The sequence below is a fragment of the Lolium perenne genome, chromosome 4, assembly GCF_019359855.2.
Source record: "Lolium perenne isolate Kyuss_39 chromosome 4, Kyuss_2.0, whole genome shotgun sequence".
Classification (NCBI taxonomy): Eukaryota; Viridiplantae; Streptophyta; class Magnoliopsida; order Poales; family Poaceae; genus Lolium; species Lolium perenne.
Genome location: NC_067247.2, coordinates 99,726,642 through 99,743,111, shown reverse-complemented (window position 1 = coordinate 99,743,111; position 16,470 = coordinate 99,726,642).

The following is a 16,470-nucleotide window of genomic DNA, read 5'->3' as shown; positions in this document are numbered from 1 at the left end:
AAAGAAGAAAAAGTGTGACATAGAGAAAAATAAAGCTTCTAAGCATAGAAAAAAAGTGAAAAAAGAGAAAAAAAAAAGAAAAAGAGTGTGTGTCCACCGATACAAAGGAGTGCAAAGCTTGTAAGCACTAAGAGAGATAAGAGAAGAGTGACATTTGTGCAAATCTAGTTGCTTCTCTCATATGCAACCAAGCTACGGTCTCTCTTGTGTTGGCGCGACACCGAGCTTATAGTCTTCGTTAGGACCATCTTTGTTATTTGCTCACTTCCTTGGTCGCGCTAACCTCATTGTTCTTCCTTGTGTATGTTTCCGTGTTTCCTTGACATAGATCACCGCTTTTGACATTTGACTTTGGATCTTACCCACATTTGACAATAGACATTTTCTTTGGTTCTTTTCGTTTGCTATCCACTCCCGCACCTACCACCATATAGAGTTCTTAGCCTTTTGCGTGTGCTTTGAGTGTGTGTGTGTGTGAGTACATATCGGTTATTCTCTAACTTGAACCATTTTCTCAATTTTTGTTGCTAGTTTTGACCTTTTGGTAGTTCTCTTTCCACCATACATACACCCTTCCTAGTGAGAGCCACTCAAAATAACACCACAAGAACAAGCCGAGATGAGAGTATACTTTGCCAACTTAGATGATCAAATAGCCAACATGACCCTCCAAGATAAAGCCGAGTGCAAATCCTACTTCAAACACCTTGAGAGCAAGAGTGACACACCACATGAGTTGAGTGAGGACGCTTTGATTTCTAACACATGAACCTCTACTCCTCTTGTGTTCTCTTCCTCTTTGCTAGGTTGCTCGGACATCGACGACATCATTGCCATGGAGATGAGGGACTCCACTATATGTGAGATGAGCGACTCCACTATATGTGAGATGAGTGACTCCACTATATGTGAGATGAGTGACTCCACTATATGTGAGATGAGTGCATCCACTATATGTGAGATTGAGTGCATACACTTCGAGAGCATGAGTGATACACCATGTGAGATGAGAGTGGTAGTTGATAGGTCATGTGAGGCCATTTCAAATTCTAACAACTTACCCTCTACCTCTAGTGTGTTTCCTTGTGTCTCATTAGGTCCCATGGATGACGAGTTCCCGATCATGGAGAAAATGTACATGGTGCATGAAGATGATGCTATCACACCATGCTTGATTGAAGATGAACATGGAGGCCACATGGAGCCTACCTCTTCCACAACACCTACTTCAAAGGAGTCGGACTACAAAGGTACCAACATAGGTGTTGATGATGCCATGATCCCACTAGTGGACATGATGATTTATGAGTGCTTGCATGAGTTGGATGATCCTATTGCCATGGCATATGCTTCTTTCACTTTCCCTTGTGATACTTGTGATACCACCATTGTTGATCATGTGGAAGTTGTTGCTTATGATAATATGTCCATGCCATGCTATGAGTGTTTCGATTTCTATCCTATTGCTTGCAATATGTCGAACAATTGCTCTTTCCCATGTATTGCTTGCAATGAAAATGATGATGCTAATTTTTGTGTTGTGACAACCTTGATGAACAATTGCTCTTTCCCTAGGTTTGTCGACAACCATGATACAATGTTGAACATGTTTTGTGAAAAATGCTTGCAATACTCTCCCATTAATGCAACCAAAATGTTGAACACTTGCTCTTTCCAATGCTTGGTTTGCCATAATGTTAATATGCTTGTAAATGAGATTGCCCCCATATCTCTCTCAAATTTTGGAGACTTTGCATATATCCATGTTGAGCATGTCCCCATGTTTGCTCCGCATATTCACCATATCTACTATGATGCTTTGCTTAACGCTAATGGTGATGTGCAAAAGAAATGGACCATCATGATGGATGATGTGTTCATATACCATGCACACACGTTCTTTGCTTTGCCTATTGTGTGTGTAGGTACAAGAATGCCAATGTCAACCTCGATTGAGCACGAGTTGACAAAAAGAGCTCTTGAGAGCATAATACAAGTAAGTTCAAGATCGAACCTGGCTTTAATACATTTCCCATGCTTTGCATTGAACATGCCGAACAATTTCTCTTTCTTATGGTTCTTTTGCAAGCATGATGATGTGATTCTTACCGTTGGTGTTGCCTCAAACAAGTTGACCAATTACTCTTTCTTTTGGTTTGTTGGCACGCACGGTTGTGTAAATGTTGTTTTGGTGAACGTTTTGGAAGATATGTTGTGTGTTGCACCAAATATGAGGACCAATTTCTCTTTCCAATGGTTCGTGTGCACACATGTTGATGATATTTTGGACACTCTTCCGTATGTGTTTTTGCCAAATTCTCCACTTGTTGCTTCAAGGATGTTGAACAATTTCTCTTTCCGATGCCTTGAGAGCAACAATGAAAATGATTTTATACATGAGATGGACACCATGGTCGTCTCACAATTTGGAGTTTTTGTGTTGGGATTTCCATTTTCGTGCCCTCGGTTCCTTAGTTGTGCTCAGTTTTCCCCAGCTCCTTAGTTTTTCCACAGTTTTCCCCAAGACCTTGTCTGAAACCATCACAGATGCTGTAACGGCCGGTTGCCCGACGGTTGACCGTTATCTTCTGACTAGTGGGGCCACGTAGAGCTCGCAAAGACACGTCAGACCATCCATCTTTGTTTGACCGTAAGCATCGCTGTATCCCTGACCAAAACACGCACGAGTGGGGCTTCGGTATATTGAATGACAAGTGGGCCATGGCGCTGATACAAGGGGCAATACACGGGTAGGAATAGATTTTTAAACGGAGCTCTACAGCGATGGCATGGAGGAGGTGGCCTGCGGGGTGCCGAGATGAGATCGACGTCCACAAAGAACTGCATGAGGCGAGACCAGACGCATTAGATAGATATGAACTAGACGCGTTTAACCATGCAAAGAAGAGAAGAAATGGTCGACGACATCGACGACTACCTCAAAACTTTGACTGACCGTGTCCGACACGAACGCGAGCAATGTAGAGAAAACTAGTGTCTCTCCTTTCTGGCGTGTATAGATGGGTGCTAGAAGAGTGTGGTGGCGAAGGGAAAGACCTCACGGTGGTCTGTGGCGTCCAGCATAGCGGGGCGGCGTGGCCGTGCCCACATCGGCGTGGATGCATGTTCGACATTGGCATCAACATGTACGTTCGGCATTGGCCTCGGCGGTATCTCTGGTGTGTCAGTGATCGAATGAGGGGACGGGATTGAGGGTGCATCCCGACGGTGACCTAGCAGTGGCGTCGAGCATAGCCGTTCTGACCATGCCGATATCGGCATCGGCAAAGTTTGGAGGCTGTGGTGCTCGAATCAAGGAGGGATTTGTTTCTTGTACGCCAAAAGTGATTTGAAACAAGTTCCGTGTTGAAGGTTAGGTAACGAAAGTTTGTAACTAAGCCCAAAATTATACTAGCGCCATGGTGAGGTTCTTTTTGATAGAGCTATACGGTTGGGCAAACTTTTTTGACACTTTTTAGATAGGGTTCCTTGTTGTTACACGTATGGCATCATGTATGGCAAATTTGGGATCATTTGGAGATGTTCGAAAAAATCACTTTGCTTAAACGCATGCCGTTTCGTCTCACTGAAACCAGCTTTTCTAACAAGGTGATTTATTCTACCTCCTTTAAATGACCTCAAATTTCATATAGCTGATCTTCTATACATAGATAGATAGATTGTTTCGTTTTTATATTTTTCGAACTTTTTATTTCCCTTTATAATATCCAATTGATTTTCAGGTCAAAACCTCGAAAAACAGCATCATGTATGGCATCATTTTCGCCATAAATTTCAAATTTTGTGAAACTTTCCCTTTTAGATATTCCTTGTTGTTATAGATATGGCATAATGTATGCCAAATTTGGTTAGGTCTCACTGAAACCAGCTTTTGTAACAAGTTAGGTTTTTTCGACCTTCTCAAAAGGGATTTTTTTCTACCTTCTCTAAATGACCTAAAAAATCATACAGACGATCTTCTATACAAAGATAGGTAGATTGTTTCATTTTTACATTTTTTTGAACTTTTGTTTCCCTTTATAATACCCATTTGTTTTCAGGTCAAAACCTCGAAAGTTAACATAACTAGATGGTGAACCCTTCCAAACTTCAAATACAGAGATAGATAGATTGATTCGTTTATCATTTTTACCGTGAATAGTAATGGCTACAAGAAATCGGTGATGGTCTATCATTTTTTGCGTGAAAAGTAATGGATACAACAAATCGGTGATGGGTTATCATTTTTTGCGTGAAAATTAATGGCTACAACAAATCGGTGATGGTTTATCATTTGGGATTTTCGTGAAAATTAATGGCTACAACAAATCGGTGACGGTTTATCATTTTTTGCATGAAAATTTATGGCTACAACAAATCGGTGATGGTTTATCATTTTTTACGTGAAAAGTAATGCCTAAAAGAGTTTAAAATTTTTAGCGCGTGAAAATAAATACAGAAAACCTCCCTTTAGCATACTTAGAGAGTGGAAGGTAACCGCCTGTAGGGATTCGTTGCATAGAAAACAAAAAAATTCCTACCGCGAACACGCAATCCAAGCCAAGATGCAATCTAGAAGACGGTAGCAACGAGGGGATAATCGAGACTCACCCTTGAAGAGTTCCAAAGCCTACAAGATGAGGCTCTTGTTGCTGCGGTAGACGTTCACTTGCCGCTTGCAAAAGCGCGTAGAAGATCTTGATCACGGCGCCACGAACGAGCAGCACCTCCGTACTCGGTCACACGTTCGGTGTTGATGAAGTCGACGTCCACCTCCCCGTTCCAGCGGGCAGCGAAAGTAGTAGCTCCTCTTGAATCCGGCAGCACGACGGCGTGGTGTCGGTGGTGGTGGAGAATCCCGGCGGAGCTTCGCTAAGCGTGCGGGGAAGAAGGAGGAGTGCGGCGGCTAGGGTTTGGGGAGAGGGGGGCGCCGGCCACTTGAGGGGTGCGGCCACCTTGTGGTGTTGGGGTGGTCGGCCCCCTCCCCTTGGCCCTCATTATATAGGTGGAACACCCAAGAGTTGGTCTACAAGTCTTCGAATAAGACCCCAAACCAAAACCTTCCATATCACATGAAACCTACCCAAGCTAGGACTCCCACTAGAGGTGGGATTCCCACCTTCCCTTGGGAGGGGGTGGCCGGCCACCTTGGTGGAGCCCAAGGTGGACTCCCCCGTCCTAGGGTTGGCCGGCCATGGGAGGTGGAGTCCCTCCGGGACTCCGCCTTCCTTAGTGATTTCTTCCGGACTTTTCTAGAACCTTCTAGAACCTTCCGTAGAACCTTCCGGATCATTTTAAATCTTATAAAATGACTTCCTATATATGAATCTTATTCTCCGGACCATTCCGGAACTCCTCGTGATGTCCGGGATATCATCCGGGACTTCGAACAAATCTTCGAACTCCATTCCATATTCAAGTTCTACCATTTCAACATCAAACCTTAAGTGTGTCACCCTACGGTTCGTGAACTATGCGGACATGGTTGAGTACTCTCTCCGACCAATAACCAATAGCGGGATCTGGAGATCCATAATGGCTCCCACATATTCAACGATGACTTTAGTGATCGAATGAACCATTCACATACGATACCAATTCCCTTTGTCACGCGATATTTTACTTGTCCGAGGTTTGATCATCGGTATCACTCTATACCTTGTTCAACCTCGTCTCCTGATAAGTACTATTTACTCGTACCGTGGTATGTGGTCTCTTATGAATTTATTCATATGCTTGCAAGACATTTAGACGACATTCCACCGAGAGGGCCCAGAGTATATCTATCCGTCATCGGGATGGACAAATCCCACTGTTGATCACTACAACAGGACCCCTCCTACAGCAACGTATTTATCTGTATCTAGATGTTCATTTAGGCGTTGCTAACGCATTTACCAACGGATAAAAATGCGTTGCGTTTTTGGGTGTTGCAAGGGTCTAAGGCAACGCATAGAAGTCCGTTGGTAACCAATGGAACATGCGTTGCAAAGTAGCTACGGTGTACGAACAACGGCTGTACACGTTGCTAGAGACATCTCACACGTATGTGGATTTTTATATATTGAAAATATTAATTTTTAGGTTGGATTGTTTGATCGCTTTAGATGGCCGTAGGTTTTTTCTCAGTAGGGAAAGATTTATATAAGACATTCAAAACACATGAACACGTTCAATTTGTATTGCATGACAAAGAATTAAATATTTATTATTAAAACCACGATCTGATACATGGAATACTTCTGAAAACTAGAAACTTTACAATCTTGCATCTAAATATGACATGCTACCAAGTCGAATATATTGTTTCCAATATTTTGCCTCGAATATTCAGAGCTGATATCCGAATAAGTCTTGCTCACTTATGGGACCTTGTATAGCACCTGCAAATACAAGGTTTTGTTTTCAGTATAAAAAACAGCAAACAAACAGTGTTACGTGTTGTAAATTCTACTAAGTATTTGCTTAAAAAAATTGGGTACACTCACCTTGGATGGATGATAAAGCTGCAAGATTCTTTTTGCTATCTTTTGCAATTAAAATAGCTCATCAGACACACATCATAATGGCTACCACATAGATGGAAATACATGATGAAATCTGGTTAAGAAATAGACTTGATGATATCTAAACAAACACATCTAACAGAAGACTGAAATATTTTCTTTAACTGATCATCATGGAAGGACAGACTTACATATTTTGGGATATTGCCAGAAAATCCTACCTTTTTCTGTGCAGTATTTGGGGTAAAAATACAGGCATCTTTCATGGCCGCGAGCCCCTCCCAGCTGACCTTAGTATCTTTGTGTGCTACCTATAAGAAAAGGTAATACTTGGAATCAACTAAAATCTATTAAACAATGAATTTAAAAATAACTTCCAAATTTGATGTTAATTTATATCCACCATACCTGCAGAGGCTTTGAACAACATCGACGGGCAGGTTATCACCTAAATCATGTAGTGCCTTAAACTGTCAGCTGTAGCTCCTGTTGTCCTGCATCGCCACCTTGAACGAGAATATTACCTTAACCATCAAAACGCACTGCTTCTTAAATGATCTCACGTTGCAAGGGACACGAATGAGTGGCCTGCAGTACTTGTTTGGTTCGCCCTTCACAGCATGATATATAACATGAAGGAAATTTCTGCGGCAACAATAATGATTACAACCTAAACTTTTCACCAAGACAAATTCTTGACACAAAAATCAGAGACTCTCCCATCTCCCACTTGAAGGAATAACTCACCTGCAGTACCGGGAATAGAACTCCTGAACCACCTCATCTCCACGTCGTCTCCAGATCCTGCTGCCACCATCGCGGAATTGTCTACATCGACATTCATCCCCATCAAAAAATTGTACTATCGAGATTAATCGACACGAGAGGAAGATCCGGGCGATTGCATCCCCACTCCATTGAGAGCCGGCATGCCGCCCGTGGCAACATGCCGACCGGAAAAGGTTCTCCTTCAAGGACCCCTTGGCGCCTCCGGGATTTCCATGCTGCAATCCGGCTGCCATGGATCACCAGCGAGAAAAGCATCGCGGAAGGTCTTGACTCGTGAGATACGCCATTGGAGGGACGCGGCTAGGTTTGGGAGGCGAGCGGGGGACTGCACGGTTGCGATCTTGCGTTTGTGGCCTGTGGGGTTAGAGAACTTATTGATCGTGCTAAGTGGGCTGGGCTTTAAGTTTTTCTTTTTCATAGTTGCAATCTGTACAGTGGGCAACGAATTGGACTGCAACACATACATCTGTATCTACAATAGAATTTTACAACGAATATTTGAAGGGTTGCCAAGTATGCGTTGCTTTAGATGGGTTCTTCTTGTAGTGGATCCATATGCCTTAACTCATACTTTCCGGATACTTAATCCCACCTTTATAACCACCCATTTACGCAGTGGTGTTTGATGTAATCAAAGTACCTTTCCGGTATAAGTGATTTACATGATCTCATGGTCATAAGGACTAGGTAACTATGTATCGAAAGCTTATAGCAAATAACTTAATGATGTGATCTTATGCTACGCTTAATTGGGTGTGTCCATTACATCGTTCATACAATGATATAACCTTGTTATTAATAACATCCAATGTTCATGATTATGAAACTAATCATCCATTAATCAACAAGCTAGTTAAGAGGCATACTAGGGACTCTTTTTTGTTTACATATCACACATGTATCAATGTTTCGGTTAATACAATTATAGCATGGTATATAAACATTTATCATAAACATAAAGATATATAATAACCACTTTTATTATTGCCTCTTGGGCATATCTCCAACAGTCTCCCACTTGCACTAGAGTCAATAATCTAGATTACATTGTAAGGTACCTAACACCCATGGCATTCTGGTGTTGGTCATGCTTTGCCCTAGGGAGAGCTTTAGTCAACGGATCTGCTATATTCAGATCAGTGTGTACTTTGCAAATCTTTACTTCTCCATCTTCGATGTACTCGCGAATCGAGTGGTAACGCAGCTTGATATGCTTCAATCTCTTGTGTGACCTTAGTTCTTGTGCATTGGCGATGGCACCCATGTTGTCACAATAGATGACTAGTGGGTCCAATGCACTAGGAACCACACCGAGCTCTACAATGAACCTCTTCATCCATACCGCTTCTGATGAAGCCTCTGAAGCCGCTATGTACTCTGATTCTGTTGAAGACTTCGCCACCGTGCACTGCTTCGAGCTTGCCCAGCCATCGCAGCACCATTCAATATAAACACGTACCCAGACTGTGACTTAGAGTCATCAGGATCAGTGTTCCAACTTGCATCGGTGTAACCACTTACAACGAGCTCTTGGTCACCTCCATAACAAAGAAATATATCCTTAGTTCTTTTCAAGTACTTCAGGATATTCTTGACCGCTGTCCAGTGTTCCATTCCTGGATCACTTTGATATCTGCTAGTCAAACTAACAGCATGTGCTATATCCGGTCTAGTACATAGCATGGCATACATGATAGATCCTACTGCCGAGGCATAGGGGATATTACTCATCCTTTCTCTTTCTTCTGTCGTAGCCGGTCCTTGAGTCTTACTCAAGACCTTGCCTGGTAACATAGGTAAGAACCCTTTCTTACTTTCGTCCATTCTAAGCTTCTTTAGAATCTTGTCCAGGTATGTACTCTGTGATAGCCCTATTAGGCGTCTTGATCTATCTCTATAAATCATGATGCCTAATATATACGATGCTTCACCAAGGTCTTTCATTGAAAAACTATTATTCAAATAACCTTTTACACTGCTTAATAGTTCTATATCATTCCCGATCAATAATATGTCATCTACATATAATATCAGGAATGCTACAGAGCTCCCACTCACTTTCTTGTAAATACAGGCCTCTCCATGACACTGTATAAACCCGAAGTCTTTGATCACCTTATCAAAGCGTCGGTTCCAACTTCTTGATGCTTGCTTCAGTCCATAGATTGAACGCTGAAGTTTACATACTTTGTCAGCATTTTTAGGATCGACAAAACCTTTGGGTTGTACCATATACAACTCTTCCTCAATGTCTCCATTAAGGAACGCCGTTTTGACATCCATCTGCCAAATCTCATAATCGAAAAATGCAGCTATTGCTAACAAAATCCTCACAGATTTTAGCTTCGCTACAGGTGAGAAAGTCTCATCGTAGTCAACTCCTTGAATTTGTCGGAAACCCTTTGCGACAAGTCGAGCTTTATAGACAGTAATATTACCATCAGCATCTGTTTTTCTCTTGAAGATCCATTTATTCTCGACAGCCTTGCGGCTATCAGGTAAGTCTACCAAAGTCCATACTTTGTTATCATACATGGATCCCATTTCGGATTTCATGGCTTCTTGCCATTTGTTGGAATCTGGGCTCATCATCGCTTCTTCATACGTCGCAAGGTCCTCATCATTGTTGTCCACAATCATGACATTTAGACAAGGATCATACCAATCAGGAGTAGTACGTTCCCTTGTCGATCTGCGAGGTTCAGTAGTTTCCTCGTTCGAAGTTTCATGATCATTATCATTAGCTTCCTCTGTTGCCGGTGTAGGCGGTACAGGTACAACTTCCGGTACTGCGCTACTCTGATCAACGAGTATAGATTCATCAATCTCATCGAGTTCTACTTTTCTTCCAGTCACTTCTTTAGTGAGAAATTCTTTCTCAAGAAAGGTTCCGTTCTTAGCAACAAAGATTTTGCCTTCGGATCTGTGATAGAAAGTGTACCCTATAGTTTCCTTAGGGTATCCTGTGAAGACGCATTTCTCCGCTTTGGGTTCTAGCTTGTCCGGTTGTAACTTCTTGACATAGGCTTCACAACCCCAAACTTTAAGGAACGATAGCTTAGGTTTCTTATTAAACCATAATTCATACGGTGTCGTTTCTACGGATTTTGATGGTGCTCTATTTAAAGTAAATGCGGCTGTCTCTAATGCATAACTCCAAAATGATAACGGCAAATCAGTAAGAGACATCATAGAATGAACCATATCTAAGAGAGTTCGATTACGACGTTCGGACACACCGTTTCGTTGTGGTGTTCCCGGCGGTGTCAATTGTGAAAGTATTCCGCATTTCTTTAAATGCATGCCAAACTCATAACTCAGATATTCACCTCCACGATCAGATCGTAGAAATTTAATCTTCTTGTTACGTTGATTTTCTACTTCACTTTGGAATTCCTTAAACTTCTCGAAAGTTTCGGATTTATGTTTCATGAAATAGATATACCCATATCTACTCAGATCATCTGTGAAGGTTAGAACATAACGATAACCACCGCGCGATGCTACGCTCATTGGTCCACACACATCGGTATGTATGATTTCCAATAAGTCAGTAGCTCGCTCCATCATACCAGAAAATGGAGTCTTAGTCATTTTTTCCATTAGACATGCTTCGCATCTATCAAGTGACTCAAAGTCAAGTGATTCAAGTAATCCATCGGTATGGAGTTTCTTCATGCGTTTCACTCCAATATGACCAAGACGACAGTGCCACATATAAGTAGAATTATCATTTAATTTAATTCGCTTAGCATCAATGTTATGTATATGCGTATCACTACTATCGAGATCTAACAGAAATAAGCCATTCTTTTCAGGTGCTCGACCATAAAAGATATTATTCATAAAAATAGAACAACCATTATTCTCAGACTTGAATGAATAACCGTCTTGCATTAAACAAGATCCAGATATAATGTTCATGCTCAATGCGGGTACAAAATAACAATTATTTAGGCTTAAAACTAATCCCGAAGGTAGATGTAGAGGAAGTGTGCCGACAGCGATCACATCGACTTTGGATCCGTTTCCAACGCGCATCGTCACTTCAACTTTCATTAGTCTTCGTTTATTCTTTAGTTCCTGTTTCGAGTTACAAATATGAGCAACCGAACCAGTATCAAATACCCAGGTACTAGAACGAGAACCAGTGAGATAAACATCTATAACATGTATATCAGATATACCTTATTTCTTCTTCTTGACAAGGCCGCTCTTCAGATCAGCCAGATACTTGGAGCAATTACGCTTCCAGTGTCCCTTCTCCTTGCAGTAATAGCACTCAGCATCGGGCTTAGGGCCGTTCTTAGGTTTCACAGGAGGCGTGGCAGCTTTCTTGCCACCCTTCTTGAATTTTCCCTTAGACTTGCCCTGTTTCTTAAAACTGGTGGTCTTGTTGACCATCAACACTTGGTGCTCTTTCTTGATCTCAATCTCAGCAGCTTTAAGCATGCCAAAGAGTTCAGGTAACTCTTTGTTCATGTTCTGCATATTGTAGTTCATCACAAAGTTCTTGTAACTTGGTGGCAGTGATTGAAGGACACGATTAATCCCCAGTCTATTAGGAATCACTATTCCCAAGTCACTGAGTTTCTTCGCATGCCCGGTCATAACGAGCATGTGCTCACTAACGGAGCTGCCTTCTTCCATCATGCAGCTGAAGAAGTGTTTCGATGCTTCATAGCATTCCACGGCCGCATGAGTCTCAAATATAGCTTTCAGCTCATTGACCAACTCATAAGGATCGTGGTGCTCAAAACGTTTTTGAAGATCGGCTTCCAGACTGCACAGGAGGGCACACTGAACTTGAGAGTACCGAGTTTTCCGAGTCGCGTAAACATTCTTTACTTCATCGGTTTCAGCTTCTGCAGGAGGGTCACCTAGCGGTGCATCAAGCACAAATTGCAGATTTCCGCCAGCGAGGAAGATCCTCACATGACGGAACCGGTCGGTGAAGTTGCTACCGTTGCTCTTAAGCTTTTCTTTCTCTAGGAACTGGTTAAAATTGATTGGGGACGCCATCTCTACAACATATATTTGCAAAAGTTTAGACTAAGTTTATGACAAATTGAGTTCAAATTTTAATTCAACATAATTAAAAATCTAGGTGAACTACCACTCAAAACAATATCCCTCGTATTGTCTTAGTGATCACACGAACCAAATCCATCACACCTAAGTCCGATCATCACGAGACAAGGTGTAATTTCAATGGCGAACACTCAAAGTGTTCATCATATCAACCATATGATTCATGCTCTACCTTTCGGTATCACGTGTTCCGAGACCATGTCTGTACATGCTAGGCTCGTCAAGGCCACCTTAGTATCCGCATGTGCAAAACTGTCTTGCACCCGTTGTATGCACTTGTTGATTCTATCACACCCGATCATCACGAGATGCTTCGAAACGACAAGTCTTGGCAACGATGCTACTAAGGATGAACACTTTATTATCTTGAGATTTTAGTGAGGGATCATCTTATAATGCTACCATCGCGATCTAAGCAAAATAAGATGCATAAAAGGATTAACATCACATGCAGTTCATATGTGATATGATATGGCCCTTTTGTCTTTGCGCCTTTGATCTTCATCTCCAAAGCACGGACATGTTCTCCATCATCTTCGGGCATGATCTCCATCATCGTCGGTGTAGCGTCAAGGTCAATGGCGCCGTTTTCATGATTGTCCTCCATGTAGCAACTATTACAACTACTTTGAAATACAACTCAACATGAAATTTAAAGACAACCATAAGGCTCTTGCCGGTTGCCACAATACAATAATGATCATCTCATACATATTCATCATCACATTATGGCCATATCACATCACCAAACCCTGCAAAAACAAGTTAGACGTCTCTAATTTGGTTTGCATATTTTACGTGGTTTAGGGTTTTCGAGAGAGATCTAATCTACCTACGAACATAAACCACAACGGTGATACTAGTGTTGTCAATAGAAGAGTAAATTAAATCTTCACTATAGTAGGAGAGACAAACACCCGCAAAGCCTCTTATGCAATACAAGTTGCATGTCGAACGAGGAACAAGTCTCATGAACGCGGTCATGTAAAGTTAGTCCGAGCCGCTTCATCCCACTATGCCACAAAGATGCAAAGTACTCAAACTAAATACAACAAGAGCATCAACGCCCACAAAACCATTGTGTTCTACTCGTGCAACCATCTATGCATAGACACGGCTCTGATACCATTGTAGGGATTCGTTGCATAGAAAACAAAAAATTTCCTACCGCGAACACGCAATCCAAGCCAAGATGCAATCTAGAAGACGGTAGCAACGAGGGGATAATCGAGACTCACCCTTGAAGAGTTCCAAAGCCTACAAAGATGAGGCTCTTGTTGCTGCGGTAGACGTTCACTTGCCGCTTGCAAAAGCGCGTAGAAGATCTTGATCACGGCGCCACGAACGGGCAGCACCTCCGTACTCGGTCACACGTTCGGTGTTGATGAAGTCGACGTCCACCTCCCTGTTCCAGCGGGCAGCGGAAGTAGTAGCTCCTCTTGAATCCGGCAGCACGACGGCGTGGTGTCGGTGGTGGTGGAGAATCCCGGCGGAGCTTCGCTAAGCGTGCGGGGAAGAAGGAGGAGTGGGGCGGCTAGGGTTTGGGGAGAGGGGGCGCCGGCCACTTGAGGGGTGCGGCCACCTTGTGGTGTTGGGGTGGTCGGCCCCCTCCCCTTGGCCCTCATTATATAGGTGGAACACCCAAGAGTTGGTCTACAAGTCTTTGAATAAGACCCCAAACCAAAACCTTCCATATCACATGAAACCTACCCAAGCTAGGACTCCCACTAGAGGTGGGATTCCCACCTTCCCTTGGGAGGGGGTGGCCGGCCACCTTGGTGGAGCCCAAGGTGGACTCCCCCCTCCTAGGGTTGGCCGGCCATGGGAGGTGGAGTCCCTCCGGGACTCCACCTTCCTTAGTGATTTCTTCCGGACTTTTCTAGAACCTTCTAGAACCTTCCGTAGAACCTTCCGGATCATTTTAAATCTTATAAAATGACTTCCTATATATGAATCTTATTCTCCGGACCATTCCGGAACTCCTCGTGATGTCCGGGATATCATCCGGGACTTCGAACAAATCTTCGAACTCCATTCCATATTCAAGTTCTACCATTTCAACATCAAACCTTAAGTGTGTCTGATACGTCCAAAACGTATCTACTTTCCCAAACACTTTTGCTATTGTTTTGCCTCTAATTTGTGTATTTTGGATGCAACTAACACGTACTAACGCTGTTTTCAGCAGAACTGCTCTGGTGTCTCGTTTTTGTGCAGAAATCCAACTTTCAGGAAAATCCTCGGAATTTATGCAGAAGGTCCTATTTTCCCAGAATATTGGCGGAGCCAGAAGGGCAAGCCAGGTGGAGGCCCGAGGGCCCCACACCATAGGGCGGCGCGGCCCAGGAGGGGCCCGCGCGGCCCTAACGTGTGGCGGCCTCGGTCAGCCTCCGACGCCCTCCTTCGGACTATTTATTGCCTTCGACCTAAAAACGCACGGAGAGAAGTCGAAGTCGCCAGAAAGCCTCCAGAACGCCGCCACATCGCGAAACTCCGTCTCGGGAGCCAGAAGTCTCCGTTCTGGCACTCCGCCGGGACGGGGAATTGGAGGAGATCATCGCCATCATCACCACCGACGCCTCTCCATCAACCAGCCATGTTTCCCCCATCCATGAGTGAGTAATTCCCCCGCTGTAGGCCGAAGGGGATGGTAGGGATTGGATGAGATTGGTCATGTAATAGCATAAGATTGTTAGGGCATAGTGCCTAGTGTCCGTAATTGGTACTTTGATGATATTGTTGCAACTTGTTATGCTTAATGCTTGTCACTAGGGCCCGAGTGCCATGATCTCAGATCTGAACATGTTATTGTTTCATCGTGATATTCATTGTTTATGGTCTTACCTGCAAGTTGTATACACATGTCGCTGTCCGGAACCAATGGCCCCGAAGTGACAAGAATCGGGACAACCGGAGGGGATGGTAGTGATGTGAGGATCACATGTGTTCACGGAGTGTTAATGCTTTGCTCCGGTACTCTATTAAAAGGAGTACCTTAATATCCAGTAGATTCCCTTGAGGCCCGGCTGCCACCGGCTGGTAGGACAAAAGATGTTGTGCAAGTTTCTCATTGCGAGCACGTACGACTATATATGGAACACATGCCTATTGATTGCTTTGTACTTGGACACCGTTTTATTATTATCTGCAAATGCCCTGCTATGATTGTTACATGAGTTTCTCTCATCCATGCAACGCCCGTTATCCGTCCCCGTGCCTACAGTATTTTAATCCTGCTGTTTACTATAATCACTACTGCTGTCTCTGTTACTCTGCTGCTGTTATTTCACTATTGCTACTGCTATAAAACTGTTACTACTGATAAACTCTTGCGAGCAAGTCTGTTTCCAGGTGCAGCTGAATTGACAACTCCGCTGTTAAGGCTTTCAAGTAATCTTTGTCTCCCCTTGTGTCGAATCAATAAATTGGGTTATACTACCCGCGAAGACTGCTGCGATCCCCTATACTTGTGGGTCATCAGTGTCACCCTACGGTTCGTGAACTATGCGGACATGGTTGAGTACTCTCTCCAACCAATAACCAATAGAGGGATCTGGAGATCCATAATGTCTCCCACATATTCAACGATGACTTTAGTGATCGAATGAACCATTCACATACGATACCAATTCCCTTTATCAAGCGATATTTTACTTGTCCGAGGTTTGATCATCGGTATCACTCTATACCTTGTTCAACTTCGTCTCCTGACAAGTACTCTTTACTCGTACCGTGTTATGTGGTCTCTTATGAATTTATTCATATGCTTGCAAGACATTTAGACGACATTCCACTGAGAGGGCCCAGAGTATATCTATCCGTCATCGGGATGGACAAATCCCACTATTGATCCATATGCCTCAACTCATACTTTCCGGATACTTAATCCCACCTTTATAACCACCCATTTACGCAGTGGTGTTTGATGTAATCAAAGTACCTTTCCGGTATAAGTGATTTACATGATCTCATGGTCATAAGGACTAGGTAACTATGTATCGAAAGCTTATAGCAAATAACTTAATGACGTGATCTTATGCTACGCTTAATTGGGTGTGTCCATTACATCATTCATACAATGATA